Source organism: Papaver somniferum, chromosome 6, assembly GCF_003573695.1.
Source record: "Papaver somniferum cultivar HN1 chromosome 6, ASM357369v1, whole genome shotgun sequence".
Lineage (NCBI taxonomy): Eukaryota > Viridiplantae > Streptophyta > Magnoliopsida > Ranunculales > Papaveraceae > Papaver > Papaver somniferum.
In genome coordinates, this window is record NC_039363.1 from 20,031,538 (window position 1) to 20,044,650 (window position 13,113).

Sequence of the window (13,113 nt, forward strand, 5' to 3'; positions counted from 1 at the left end):
TTCAATATTCTGGCCTTCCCAAAAAGGCTCCACTCTACCACTAGTCTGGCCCACTTCTAAGGCTTCTAACCTTTTTGCTATAGCAGCAATTTTGGCATCTGATTCATAGCCTCCTTCTACCCTATTAACGTTTCCTCTACTTAAAAATTGTTTTCTGGGGTGCCCTACTATTTTCCCATTGCTGGGTTTTTTCGGCGATTTCATTAAAAAATTCCATCGCCGCATCAACAGTTTGGTTTTCAAATCCACCAGTGCATAGAGACTCAACCATGGTCGTTGTGGAATAATCTAAACCCTCATAAAGGATCTGAACTAGCCTAACCTTTTCTAAACCATGATGAGGACACTGGGATAATAAATCATTGAACCTTTCCAAATACCTATATAAAGATTCTCCCTCTTGTTGTGAAAATGTGCATATTTGCGTCCTAATAGACGATGTTTTGTGCCTAGGGAAAAACTTATTGAAAAAGGCAGATGTAAGTTGTTCATATGTCTCAATTGACTCGGAGTCCAAACTATAGCCACGACTTGGCCTTATCTTTCAGGGAAAATGGGAATAACCTAAGTTTCAAAGCATCATCATCTAAGCCTCTAATTCTTAGAGTACTACAAATTTCCTCAAAATCCCTAACATGGTAATAAGGGTTTTCATTTTCTTTCCCTAAAAATTGGGAGCATCTGTAAGGTCCCAGGTTTCAGTTCATAGGGTGCCTCCGTTTCAGCTAACTTAATACACGAAGGACGGGTAGTCCTAGTTGGATTCAACAAAGCTTTCAAAGTTGCCATTTCTGGCGCTATCGGAGCAACAAGGATTCTCTCCTCAGTCAAAGAACGTTCAAAAACAGACTCTTCAAAAGCCGGACTTTCTAGATTAAGGTAATCGAGACGCTTCGAACTACTAGGTTTCTCTTTAACAAATCTACCTAGTGCGTCTCTTTTACGTTCAGGCATACAATAGAATTTTCTAAATTGGAAGGGTAAGCAAACACAGATCAAGGCCGACTCAACCAAATCAAACCTATTGATTTCTAGCAAACAAAAAGCATGATGGCTCCACTTAGATTGTTTCTAGACCAGCTTCTAATCCTTCGAACGGGAATTCGTTACAATTTAAGCAAACCCCTCTGGAATCAATCCGAGTTAACGTAAGTTGAATAGAGGCGAGGGAAGCTCGGTGGAGCTTTGATACCCAAGGCCTCACCGGTATTACAAGGCGGCAGTCACGCATTCAACTTACAGAAACCGTCAAGAACTTCGAAGTATGCTTAAAAGAGTAACCAATATTTTTCGAATGACTTTCCTGTTAAGCTCGTTACCCTATCGGTCTCGTTCTAGTCAAAATTTTAGGCTTAGGTTCGCGTAGGTTACGTGTTCCTAAAGCGGGAAAGAAGAGAACGGTGATGAAATCCGAACCCTTATCTTGTATGGCCATGCCTTGCCCTTTACTAGAAAAATAAATGTCCTTATTCAGTCCTCAACATATATGCATACGAAGGAGTTCAGTAACTCGCTGACAGGGGATTCGCGAGTGTTTAGGATCTTACCTCCCATTCCAGACGGGGGATGAATCGGTTGTAGTCGACTCGGACCACTGACTCTGATGTCTAGTGTACGAACCCAAGGTGCAGAGATAATATCGTAATTGTCCTCCTTCTCTGCAAACAGTTTATATTTAAAGTAATGTCCCAAAGTCCAAAGTCCAAAAGTTCAAAAAAAAAATAAAGAAAAATTACAAAAATAATAAACCCTAATACAGTTTTTGTTTTTTTTTTTTAAATAAAATAAACAAACCCTAAACTAAAATTGTCTTCTTTTCTGTTCTTTTTACTTTAATCTTTAGCTCCATGTATTTATGAAATCACCAAACTCCTTGGCTCAATTTTCTTTATGATCCAGAACATGTAGACACAAGAAAAATACCCAAAAACATAAAAAAGTAAAAAAATAAAATAAAAAAATAAATCTAAAACCCTAAAAACAAGTCCGCGTCGGCGGCGCCAAAAATTGATGTGATTTGTAGATAGTGGTAAAAGTGATTCGATTCTCAGACTTGTGAAGGATATTAATTAGACTTAAATTCTAATACTAAAATAGAAAACTCACTAAAAATTATAGCAAACTCAATCAAAGATGATATCAATACTAAAAGGAACACTGAGGCTAAGATTCCACTATTTTCCAAGTTCAAAGTGATTAAATCAATACTTATATTTGCAATTTTCTTGTTTAATTTGATTCTAAAATATTGCAACAAGTAGATTTTCAAAAGTAATAATTGTAAATACCAAGTATGAAGCATCAAAAGTCTTAAAACTAAGCATACTCCATCAAAATAGATCACAATCACTCAAATAAAAATCATATTCAATAATAGTTCAAGGCAAATAATCATATAATTATTGCAAATAAAAAGATAAAATAGAATATACCACTTTTTGTTGGAAAAATAGCTTCCTATCGCCTCAGCAATGGGGTTTAGCTCCTCATATTAATCATGATCTCAAAATGTGTTTGTTGCTCAAAAGATGATTAAAAGAGTGAAAAGTAATAACACAGACTGTTTGCAACAGTGTATTGGTGTTGCAAAACAGCTGTTACAATGGAACTGTTACAGAAAAACTGTTGCTTTGTCGCTGATTTTAAGACCCTAAATAACTGCCCTGACAGCTTAATGTTCTTCAGCTGTTAAACAACGACACTTTCTGCGACTGTTACCGACGTCAATGTTCTTCGCGTTCTTCTTCTTCAGCCAGCAGCAGCAGAAACAGAGTTTGGTAAAGCTCTGATTTCTTCTTCTCTGGCTCTCCTTAGGTTCCCAAACTCTCGACACCTCTTCTATATGACCCAAGACATCTATTTATATCAAAAATACCGATTAAATCTCTCCCAAATCTTCCAAAATCTCTTTCCTTCTCTTCACGGCCAAGTTGCGACAATTTCTTGTTTTAGATTTCTACGTTTCTGAGCTTTCCTTTTTATTATAAACTCTTCCTTAGCTACAAATCTTTGGGAAGGTTTACAACGCTTTAATCTCTCTAAAATTCCCTAAAACAGGTCACACACGTGACTTTCCATATTTTTTTGTTGTGAGAAAAATCCGTCGATTGAGCCCATTCTAATCGATTTAAACACCCATATCAGATTCCTAGACCCATAAGGAGTCTATCCTATGAAAATCAGAGGTTTAATCGACCTCAAACTCCTTCAAATCACGATTGCCAAAACTGCTCTTTAACTGCATTTTTTTCCCGCCAAATACCTGATTTTTGAATGTTAAAGATGGCTGCCCCTTATCCAATGTAGGGGTGCGATTAGCAACTGTCTGGAAATGGGATTCCCCTTAGTAATTAGTCTACCCCTTATCCAAAGTGAGAGTTCGAATAGCAAATTTCCTCCGGGTGCTTTCCGACAACTTTTCGAGCCAAAAATACCTACAAATAAATAAAACACCATAATAAATACAAAAATGAGCCCTAACAACATATATAATCGAGACAAATCGGACACAAAAATGTGTCTATCAGGGCTCGATCTCATAGGTCCGATCAACCCGACATCCTCGAGACGACACAAGTACATAATCACCGCCACTAAATACGCGTCAAAATGGGTTGAGGCTATACCCCTCAAAGACTACGCTGGAGCTACAATAGCCACATTCATCAAAGAACGCATCATTTGCAGACTCGGTGCACTTATGATAATCAGGGCAGATAACGCAAAATCTTTTGTGAACAAGGATGTGATCGATCTACTCCGCCAATACAATGTAAGACTTCACACGTCTATCCCTTATTACCCCAAAGGAAATGTGCAGGAGGAGGCGACGAACAAAACGCTTATCCGCATCCTCAGTAGGCTACTACATGACCACCATAGGGAATGGCACGAACGGCTGTCGTTGGCACTTTGGGAATTTAGAATCTCTAAACCAAATTCCACCGGCGCATCCCCTTATTCACTGGTCTACGTAGAAGACGCAATTCTACCTGCAGAGATAACAATCCCATCCGCGAGAGTAGAAATGGCTAGCCATACCACACCAGATGAAGTGAGTCGTTTTTCCCACTTAGACACAATAGAGGAAAGAAGAACGCGGGAAGTAAGGTTCGCGGAAGCTTATAGAAAGCGCACAGCTAATTACTACAACCAGAGCGTAATAGAGAGGACATTCAAGGTCGGTGAAATAGTCCTGAAAATCGCCCCATTCGTACAAAGGAATGCCAGTTTTGGAAAATTCGCGGCAAACTGGGAAGGCCCTTTTACAATAAGAAAGGCGGTAGAAAGCGGATACTACAAGCTTCGACGCATGAACGGAACTAAAGTTAAGACGGCCATCAATGCCAAATGGTTGAAGAAATTTTACGCATAATTCATGCCATGTAAACTCCCTCCTCGATAAATAAAGTAAGTTGCAAAAAAAAACATGCTTTCGATTAATTGAAATTCTACAAAAGGTCTCAGGGAAGCCAAGGGCGCCTGATTGACTGAGAAATTTTACAAAAAGTCTCAGGACAGCCAAAGGCGCCTGATTGACTGACGAATTCTACAAAAGGTCTCAGGACAGTCAAGGGAGCCTGATTGACTGACAAACTTTACAAAAGGTCTCAAGACAGCCAAAGGCGCCTGATTGACTGACAAATTCTACAAAAGGTCTTAGAGCAGCCAAATGCGCCTGATTGACTGACAAACTTTACAAAAGGTCTCAGGACATCCAAAGGCGCCTGATCGACTGACAAATTCTATAAAAGGTCTCAGGGCAGCCAAGAGCGCCTGATCGACTTACAAATTTTACGAAAGGTCTCAGGGAAGCCAAGGGCGTTTGATCGACTGACAAATTCTACAAAAGGTTTCAGGGTAGCCAAGGGAACCTGATTGACTGACAAATTTTACAAAAGGTCTCAGGGCATCCAAGAGCGCCTGATTGACTGAAACTTTACAAAAGGTCTCAGGGAAGCCATGGGGCCCCTAATCGACTGACAAATTCTATAAAAGGTCTCAGGGAAGCCAAAGGCGCCTGATCGACTGACAAATTCTACAAAAGGTCTCAGGGTAGCCAAAGGCTCCTGATAGATTAACGCATTATACAAAGCAGCGAGACATCCAAAAGCGCCCGATTGATTGTAAGCCTTCAAAAGAGCCTCAGGGCAGCCAAAGGCGCCTAATCGACTGGAAAATCCTGCAAAAGTCTCAAGTCCTTCAAAAGAGTCTCCGGACAAAACCCAAAACCCTTGAAAAAGTGGGTGGGGTAGGCGCGTTTAACCAACGCCCGCCCCACCCAAAACCCTTGGAAAAGGGAGGGGGAGGCGCGTTTAACCAACGCCCTCCCCACCCAAAACCCTTGAGAAAAAAGAACAAAAACAAAAACAAAATGGGGGGAGTATGCACTCTAACCAACGCCTACCCCACCCAGTATCCTTAAAACAAAAGAAAAGAAAAGAGGAAGGGAGAGTAGGCGCGTTCAACCAACGCTCTACCCACCCAAAACCCTTGAAACAAAAGAATAAAAATAAAAATTGGGGAATAGGCGCGTTTAACTAACGCCTGCCCCACCCAGTATCCTTGAAACACAAGAAAAAAAGGGGGGAGTATACGCGTTTAACCAGCGCCTGCCCCACCCAAAACCCTTAAAAAGGGGGGAGTAGGCGCATTTAACCAACGCCTGCCCACCCAGTATCCTAGAAATAAAAGAACAAAAAGGGAGGGAGTAGGCGCGTTGAATCAACGCCCGCCCCACCCAAAACCCTTGAAGCGCATTTAACCAATGCCCCTCCCCACCCAAAACCCTTGAAACAAAAGGACAAAAAGGGGAGGGGGTGGCGGGGTAGGCGCGTTTAACCAACGCCCATCCCACTCAAAACCCTTGGAAAAGGAGGGGGGTAGGCGCGTTTAACCAACTCCCTCCCCACCCAAATCCTTGAAAAAAATAAAAAAAAAAACAAAACAAAATGGGGGAGTAGGCACGTCTAACCAACGCCTGCCCCACCGAGTATCCTTAAAACAAAAGAACAAAAAAAGGGGGGGAGTAGGCGCGTTCAACCAACGCTCTCCCCACCCAAAACCCTTGAAACAAAAGAATAAAAATAAAAAGGGGGGAATAGGCGCGTTTAACTAACGCCTGCCCCACCCAGTATCCTTGAAACAAAAGAAAAAGAGGGGGAATATGCGCGTTTAACCAACGCCTGCCCCACCCAAAACCCTTGAAAAAGGGGGGAGTAGGCGCGTTTAACTAACGCCTGCCGCACCCAGTATCCTAGAAACAAAAGAACAAAAGGGGAGGGAGTAGGCGCGTTTAATCAACGCCCGCCCCACCCAAAACCCTTGAAGCGCATTTAACCAATGTCCCGCCCCATCCAAAACCCTTGAAACAAAAGAACAAAAAGGGGAAAGAGGGGAGTGGCGGGGTAGGCGAGTTTAACCAACGCCCGTCCCACTCAAAACGCTTGAAAAAGGAGGGGGAAGTAGGCGCGTTTAACCAACTCCCTCCCCACCCAAAACTCTTTAAAAAAATAACAAAAACAAAATGGGGGGGAGTAGGCACGTCAAACCAACGCCTGCCCCACCCAGTATCCTTAAAACAAAAGAACAAAAAAAGGGAGGGGGGGAGTAGGCGCGTTCAACCAACGCTCTCCCCACCCAAAACCCTTGAAACAAAAGAATAAAAATAAAAAGGGGGAATAGGCGCGTTTAACTAACGCCTGCCCCACCCAGTATCCTTGAAACATTAGAAAAAAGGGGGAGAGTATGCGCATTTAACCAACGCCTGCCACACCCAAAACCCTTGAAAAGGGGGGGAGTAGGCGCGTTTAACCAACGCCTGCCCCACCCAGTATCCTAGAAACAAAAGAACAAAAAGGGAGGGAGTATGCGCGTTTAATCAACGCCCGCCCCACCCAAAACCCTTGAAGCGCATTTAACCAATGCTCCCCCCTCCCCCCCCCCCCCCCCCCCCCAACCCTTGAAACAAAGGACAAAAATGGGATGGAGGGGGTGGCGGGGTAGGCGCGTTTAACCAACGCCCGTCCCACTCAAAACCCTTGAAAAAGGAGGGGGAGTAGGCGCGTTTAACCAATTCCTTCCCCACCCAGAACCCTTGAAAAAAAATAACAAAAACAAAAAACAAAATGGTGAGAGTAGGCACGTCTAACCAACGCCTGCCCCACCCAGTATACTTAAAACAAAGAATAAAAAGGGGGGGGGAGTAGGCGCGTTCAACCAACGCTCTCCCCACCCAAAATCCTTGAAACAAAATAATAAAAACAAAAAGTGGGGAATAAGCGTGTTTAACTAACGCCTGCCCCACCCAGTATCCTTAAAAAAAAGAAAAAAAAGGGGGGAGTAGGCGCGTTTAACCAACGCCTGCCCCACCCAGTATCCTAGAAACAAAAGAACAAAAAGGGAGGGAGTAGGCGCGTTTAATCAACGCCCTCCCCACCCAAAACCCTTGAAGCGCATTTAACCAATGCCCCGCCCCACCCAAAACCCTTGAAACAAAAGGACAAAAAGGGAAGGGAGGGGGGTGGCGGGGTAGGCGCGTTTAACCAACGCCCGTCCCACTCCAAACCCTTGAAAAAGGAGGGGGGAGTAGGCGTGTTTAACCAACTCCCTCCCCACCCAAAACCCTTAAAAGAAATAACAAAAAAAAAAATGGGAGGAGTAGGCACGTCAAACCAACGCCTGCCCCACCCAGTATCCTTAAAACAAAAGAACAAAAAAAGGGAGGGGGGGAGTAGGCGCGTTCAACCAACGCTCTCCCCACCCAAAATCCTTGAAACAAAAGAATAAAAATAAAAAGGGGAATATGCGCGTTTAACTAACGCCTGCCCCACCCAGTATCCTTGAAACAAAAGAAAAAAAGGGGGAGTACGCGCGTTTAAGCAACTCCTGCCCCACCCAAAACCCTTGAAAAAGGGGGAGTAGGCGCGTTTAACCAACGCCAGCCCCACCCAGTATCCTAGAAACAAAAGAACAAAAAGGGAGGGAGTATGCGCGTTTAATCATCGCCCGCCCCATCCAAAACCCTTGTAGCGCATTTAACCAGTACCCCGCCCCACCCAAAACCCTTGAAACAAAAGGACAATAATGGGAGGGAGGGGGGTGGCGTGGTAGGCGTGTTTAGCCAACGCCCGTCCCACTCAAAAACCTTGAAAAAGGAGGGGGAGAGTAGGCGCGTTTAACCAACTCCCTCCCCGCCCAAAACCCTTGAAAAAAAATAACAAAAACAAAAACAAAATGGGAGGAGTATGCACGTCTAACCAACGCCTACCCCATCCAGTATCCTTAAAACAAAAGAACAAAAAAAGGGGGGGAGGTAGGCGCGTTCAACCAACGCTCTCCCCACCCAAAACCCTTAAAACAAAATAATAAAAACAAAAAGGGGATAGGCGCGTTTAACTAACGCCTGCTCCACCCAGTATCCTTGAAACAAAAGAAAAAAGGGGGGAGTATGCGCGTTTAACCAATGCCTGCCCCACCCAAAACCCTTAAAAAAAGGGGAAGTAGACGCGTTTAACCAACGCCTTCCCCACCCAGTATCCTAGAAAAAAAAGAACAAAAAGGGAGGGAGTAGGCGCGTTTAATCAACGCCCGCCCACCCAAAACCCTTGAAGCGCATTTAACCAATGCCCCGCCCACCCAAAATCCTTGAAATAAAAGGACAAAAGGGGGAGGGGGGGGGTGGCGGGGTAGGCGCGTTTAACCAACGCCCGTCCTACTCAAAACCCTTGAAAAAGGAGGTGGTAGGCACGTTTAACCAAAATCCTTGACAAAAATAACAAAAAAAAAACAAAATGGGGGAGTAGGCACGTCGAACCAACGCCTGCCCCACCCAACATCCTTAAAACAAAAGAATAAAAAAGGGGGGAGTAGGCGCGTTCAACCAACGCTCTCCCCACCCAAAACCCTTGAAACAAAATAATAAAAACAAAAAGGGGAATAGGCGTGTTTAACTAACGCCTGCCCCACCCAATATCCTTGAAACAAAAGAAAAAAATGGGGGGAGTATGCGCGTTTAACCAACGCCTTCCCCACCCAATATCCTAGAAACAAAAGAACAAAAAGGGAAGGAGTAAGCGCATTTAACCAATGCCCCGCGCCACCCAAAACCCTTGAAACAAAAGGAAAAAAAGGGGGGAGGGGGGGGGGGGGGGAAGTAGGCGCGTTTAACCAACGCCCATCCCACTCAAAACCCTTGAAAGGGGAGGGAGTAGGCGCGTTTAACCAATACCCGCCTCACCCAGCATCCTTGAAATAAGAGAATCTTTGCATAAAAAGGAGGGGAAACAGGCGCGTTTAGAAAACATTCACTTCTACATCCTCACAAAAAAAAAGAGAGGGGGGAGAGGGGGAAGGAGTAAGCGCGTTCAGCAAACGTCCACTCCACCCAGTAACCCCTTGCTATACAAAAGGACAACAATATTTTCAATATAAAAAGCAAAGATCACTTACACAAAAAAATCTAGGTAACTAAAGACATCCCATGAAGGGACACACAACCTAACCAGCTATCAACGCCCGACAACGAGCAATGTATGCGTCCAAAGCCTCCACATCAAGCGGCCATCGTCGCACTGCGCAGTAGCCAAACGGAGATCTTGATCAGCTTCATTCACCAAATTAAAGATGTACTGAATAACATTACTCTCAGCCCCGGCCCCATGGGCGACTGAAAGAGTATCCTCATGATCGTCATATTCCTTGTGCACCTTATCCTGATGAATAAACCTGAGCGTCCACAATAGGCCCGCTTACTCCTTCAAGATCAATAAACGAGCCAACTCGTACTCGATATAAGAGTAAGATACAAGCGTTGATGCAGTTGTTAAGGTCAGGGTATGTCCAAGAAGTGGTAAGCCCCCCTGATGAGAGATCCAAAGATGGAAATCTGAGATGGCGCGATCCGTAGTAGCTATCATCATCAGGGAATCCGCGAACAATTGATCGACCACATCACGAGCAGTGACAGCCTCATCCAATGCCCGCTGGATCTCCAACGACACCCGACCGGAAGATTCGGCTTGCTGAGCAGCTTGGTACACCTCATATTGTGCCCTGAAATTCGCGCGTTTAGCGTCCCTATTCACCTTTCTCTGGCCGAAGCTCTTCATTCTTGGTTTTACGAGCAGAAGTCGTTTCATCTCGTCCTGCTTAAACATTTCCGAGATTAACATGGGAATGGGTGCCAAGGATAGATTATACCCATGAAGAGAATTAGCCATGCTGGCGATTTGTTGATCAGAAAAGGTAGAGATGGATAGGGTGGCTTAAACTAAGAAACAAGAACTACATACGAAGACACATATATAAGAGGCTTGCGTGGATTACCATGCAATTAATCACCACCACCCCCTTTTTTTCTGCACGATTAAACACGTGTCGACTCATATTAAGGAAAGGTGGCAACCCCAATATACACCGGATGTAAACACCGGGGACTCGAGAACTAAAGCTCATAGCCGGCAGGACAATATTCACAAGGTCAAAAACAATCAATTAACTAAAGAAGAACAATCCAATACAAACAACAGAGGGGGGAACCTGAGAATCAAGAAAGAAAAGGACTCAGAAGGAAAGTGCGTAAAAAGAACAATAAACAAGGAAAACTGGGAAAAAAAAACAACGCGTAGTTCAATCGTCCGTCAACGTGCGACAATGATCAATGTCCGTATCAACGGCCGTCACCATGATCCTACCCTCATCACATTGGATATTGGCTCGAGACAGTCCCCAATCGGCATCACTCAATAGTTTATGGATATCTCCAATGATCTTCCCCTTGGCCTTCGCGCCGCGAGCCAATGCAAGAGTTCCCTCATGCTCATCACGATCCCAACGTGCTATGTCCGCGCAACACGCCTATCTCTTCCCGCAGTATCAATAAACGTGCAAGCTCATCCCTGAGATAAGACGGATTCACAACCGCAGAAATAGCATCCAAAGACAGAGTATGCCCGAGGAGGCGCGGAGCCGCATGACCAGAGATATGCGAGCGGCAATCAACAATGGCATACCCGATGGTTTCTTTCATTGTCAGATATTCAGTAAGTAACAAGGCGGCATCATTACGCGTTGTAACGGCGTCATCCAAGGCATACTGGAGCGCGGATGTTAATCGTCCAGTTTCATCAGCGGCCTGGCGCGCCTCAAGGCACTCCGCAAGCTGAGTGAGCGTGGAAGCCCTACTAGCCGACTTATGATTACAAAGAAGCTTGATCTCAGCCTCCACTAGTAGCAGGCACGTTAATTCCAAATCTTTGAACATCGAGACTAACGCAGAAACTGGTGATAAAGGTAACACGTACCCATGAAGATTGTGAGCCATCTGTGTGAAGTTTCAGGCAACAAATACAAAGGAAAGGACAGAAATTGATTAGTTTGGAAGTTCAGTGTTGCTATATAAAGAAGAAAATGCCATAAATGCTCTGAAAACCGTCCTGCCCTCAATGGCACGAGGTACCTAAAAAAAATAATAAATAAATAATATAATGCATGAAAAGAGTTGGCTATTGGATCATCCGACGACTAACCCAATATCCAGGGGACTAATGTTGATACATGAAAAGTAACACCCCTTAGTGGGTTGGGGATGCCCCAAAAGAGTAGGGATAAACTTGGGTAAAGAAATAAGGACTTGAGGACTAAACCCAAGCCCACATAAAAAATACCCATAAAGGGTGGAAGGACAAAGGAGGAATTAGCAAAGAAGGAAGAGGTCATGTTAAGGAATGACATTAATGGTAATTAAGAAGGTTTAGGACATGTGGCATGATGTCATGAAAAGATGGATTTTTAGAAAAGCCTATATAAGGAAGGACAAGGTACAATGGAAAGGAAACTCTCTCTCTTACTATTATTAGGTATTGTGAGGTCATGTGTAATAGCTAGGACGGGTAGGACCTAAACCGAAATTTGGGTACTAACAGTAGACATCTCTTTGCAGGTGGAATTCAACAAGGTATGTGCATCACTAGTGTGACTGTTAAAGTATTATTCTCCAACGCATAAAATTTATAGAGACAAATAGGATTTGGTTCTCAGGAAGCAGACAACTCTTTGGAGTTGCAGAGAGTTTCTCTCTGTTTTTCCCTCGTACAAAGATAATGTTAATTGCTTCAGTAGATAGCCACAGTATGTGTTCTTCTCAAGATTGCATGTACAATGTCATTTTTTCTTTTTATCTTTCTTGTCATATTTAGTACCAGTTGGAACTCTTAAGATGTGTGCATAATGATAGACTATCCTGACCAAACAAATGAATGACCATTAAACCAATGATAAAAAAAGGCTTTATGATTTAATGAGTATGATAAATTCTGCGGGTAATATCCAATTTTGTCAATGGCCGATCAACGCTTGTGTCAAGATAGCTGGATTGCAGTTGATGCCGATATTATAAGAACACTTGAACATCTCTGGTCATCAGTATGTGGAATGGTTTTGAAAGGTAAGGAGTATGTCTCACCCTTAACTATATTTTCATGAAGTTATAAGAGATTGTCAGCTTGTCTTTTTATGTTGGTTCTATTGATTTGGAGACTTATTTTTGTTGGTAATCCATTATTAAGTGTGGGATCAGTTCAGCATTGGGGAGGGGAATGTAGCATTTTACTGGTGAATTACACTTGTCTTTAAGCTTAAATATATTGTTCTGAACTCATGATTTAACTTTGAACCTAATTAATACAATTAATGCTAAATGGAAATTTTATTTTGAATATATAAGTGCAAGTTTCAGTTTAGCTTCAATGAGTCGATTTAGTTTTATTTAAGTATGATTTGAGTATTTGGAATTCTCATTTGAGTTTCAGTCAGATTATTTCAGCCTAGACAGATTCAGTCAGGCCAGACAGCCAATTTGAATCTATTTTTTTATATTAAGATTTATATTTACGGCCGATTTGGATCAGTCATAACTTACTGACCGTTAGTATCGGTCGTTCATATAAGAATTTCAGCGACCCGCACGTCCACGTCATAGATGAAAAAGACGCTCAAACATCGACCCTTTCCCCGACGGCCAAAGCAAGTCATATAACTCATATCTATGACTTTCTTTGACGGTCACGAAACTTGTATTTTCCACTAGTGTAACAGTTTGCGGAGCTCTTTCTC

The 13,113-nt window shown here is 43.3% G+C and overlaps 1 pseudogene; it reads left to right on the forward strand.

Annotated features, from left to right (window-relative positions):
* The first annotated feature begins 329 nt into the window (after positions 1 to 329).
* LOC113292088 lies at positions 330 to 429 on the forward strand (annotated as a pseudogene).
* Positions 430 to 13,113: the final 12,684 nt, after the last annotated feature.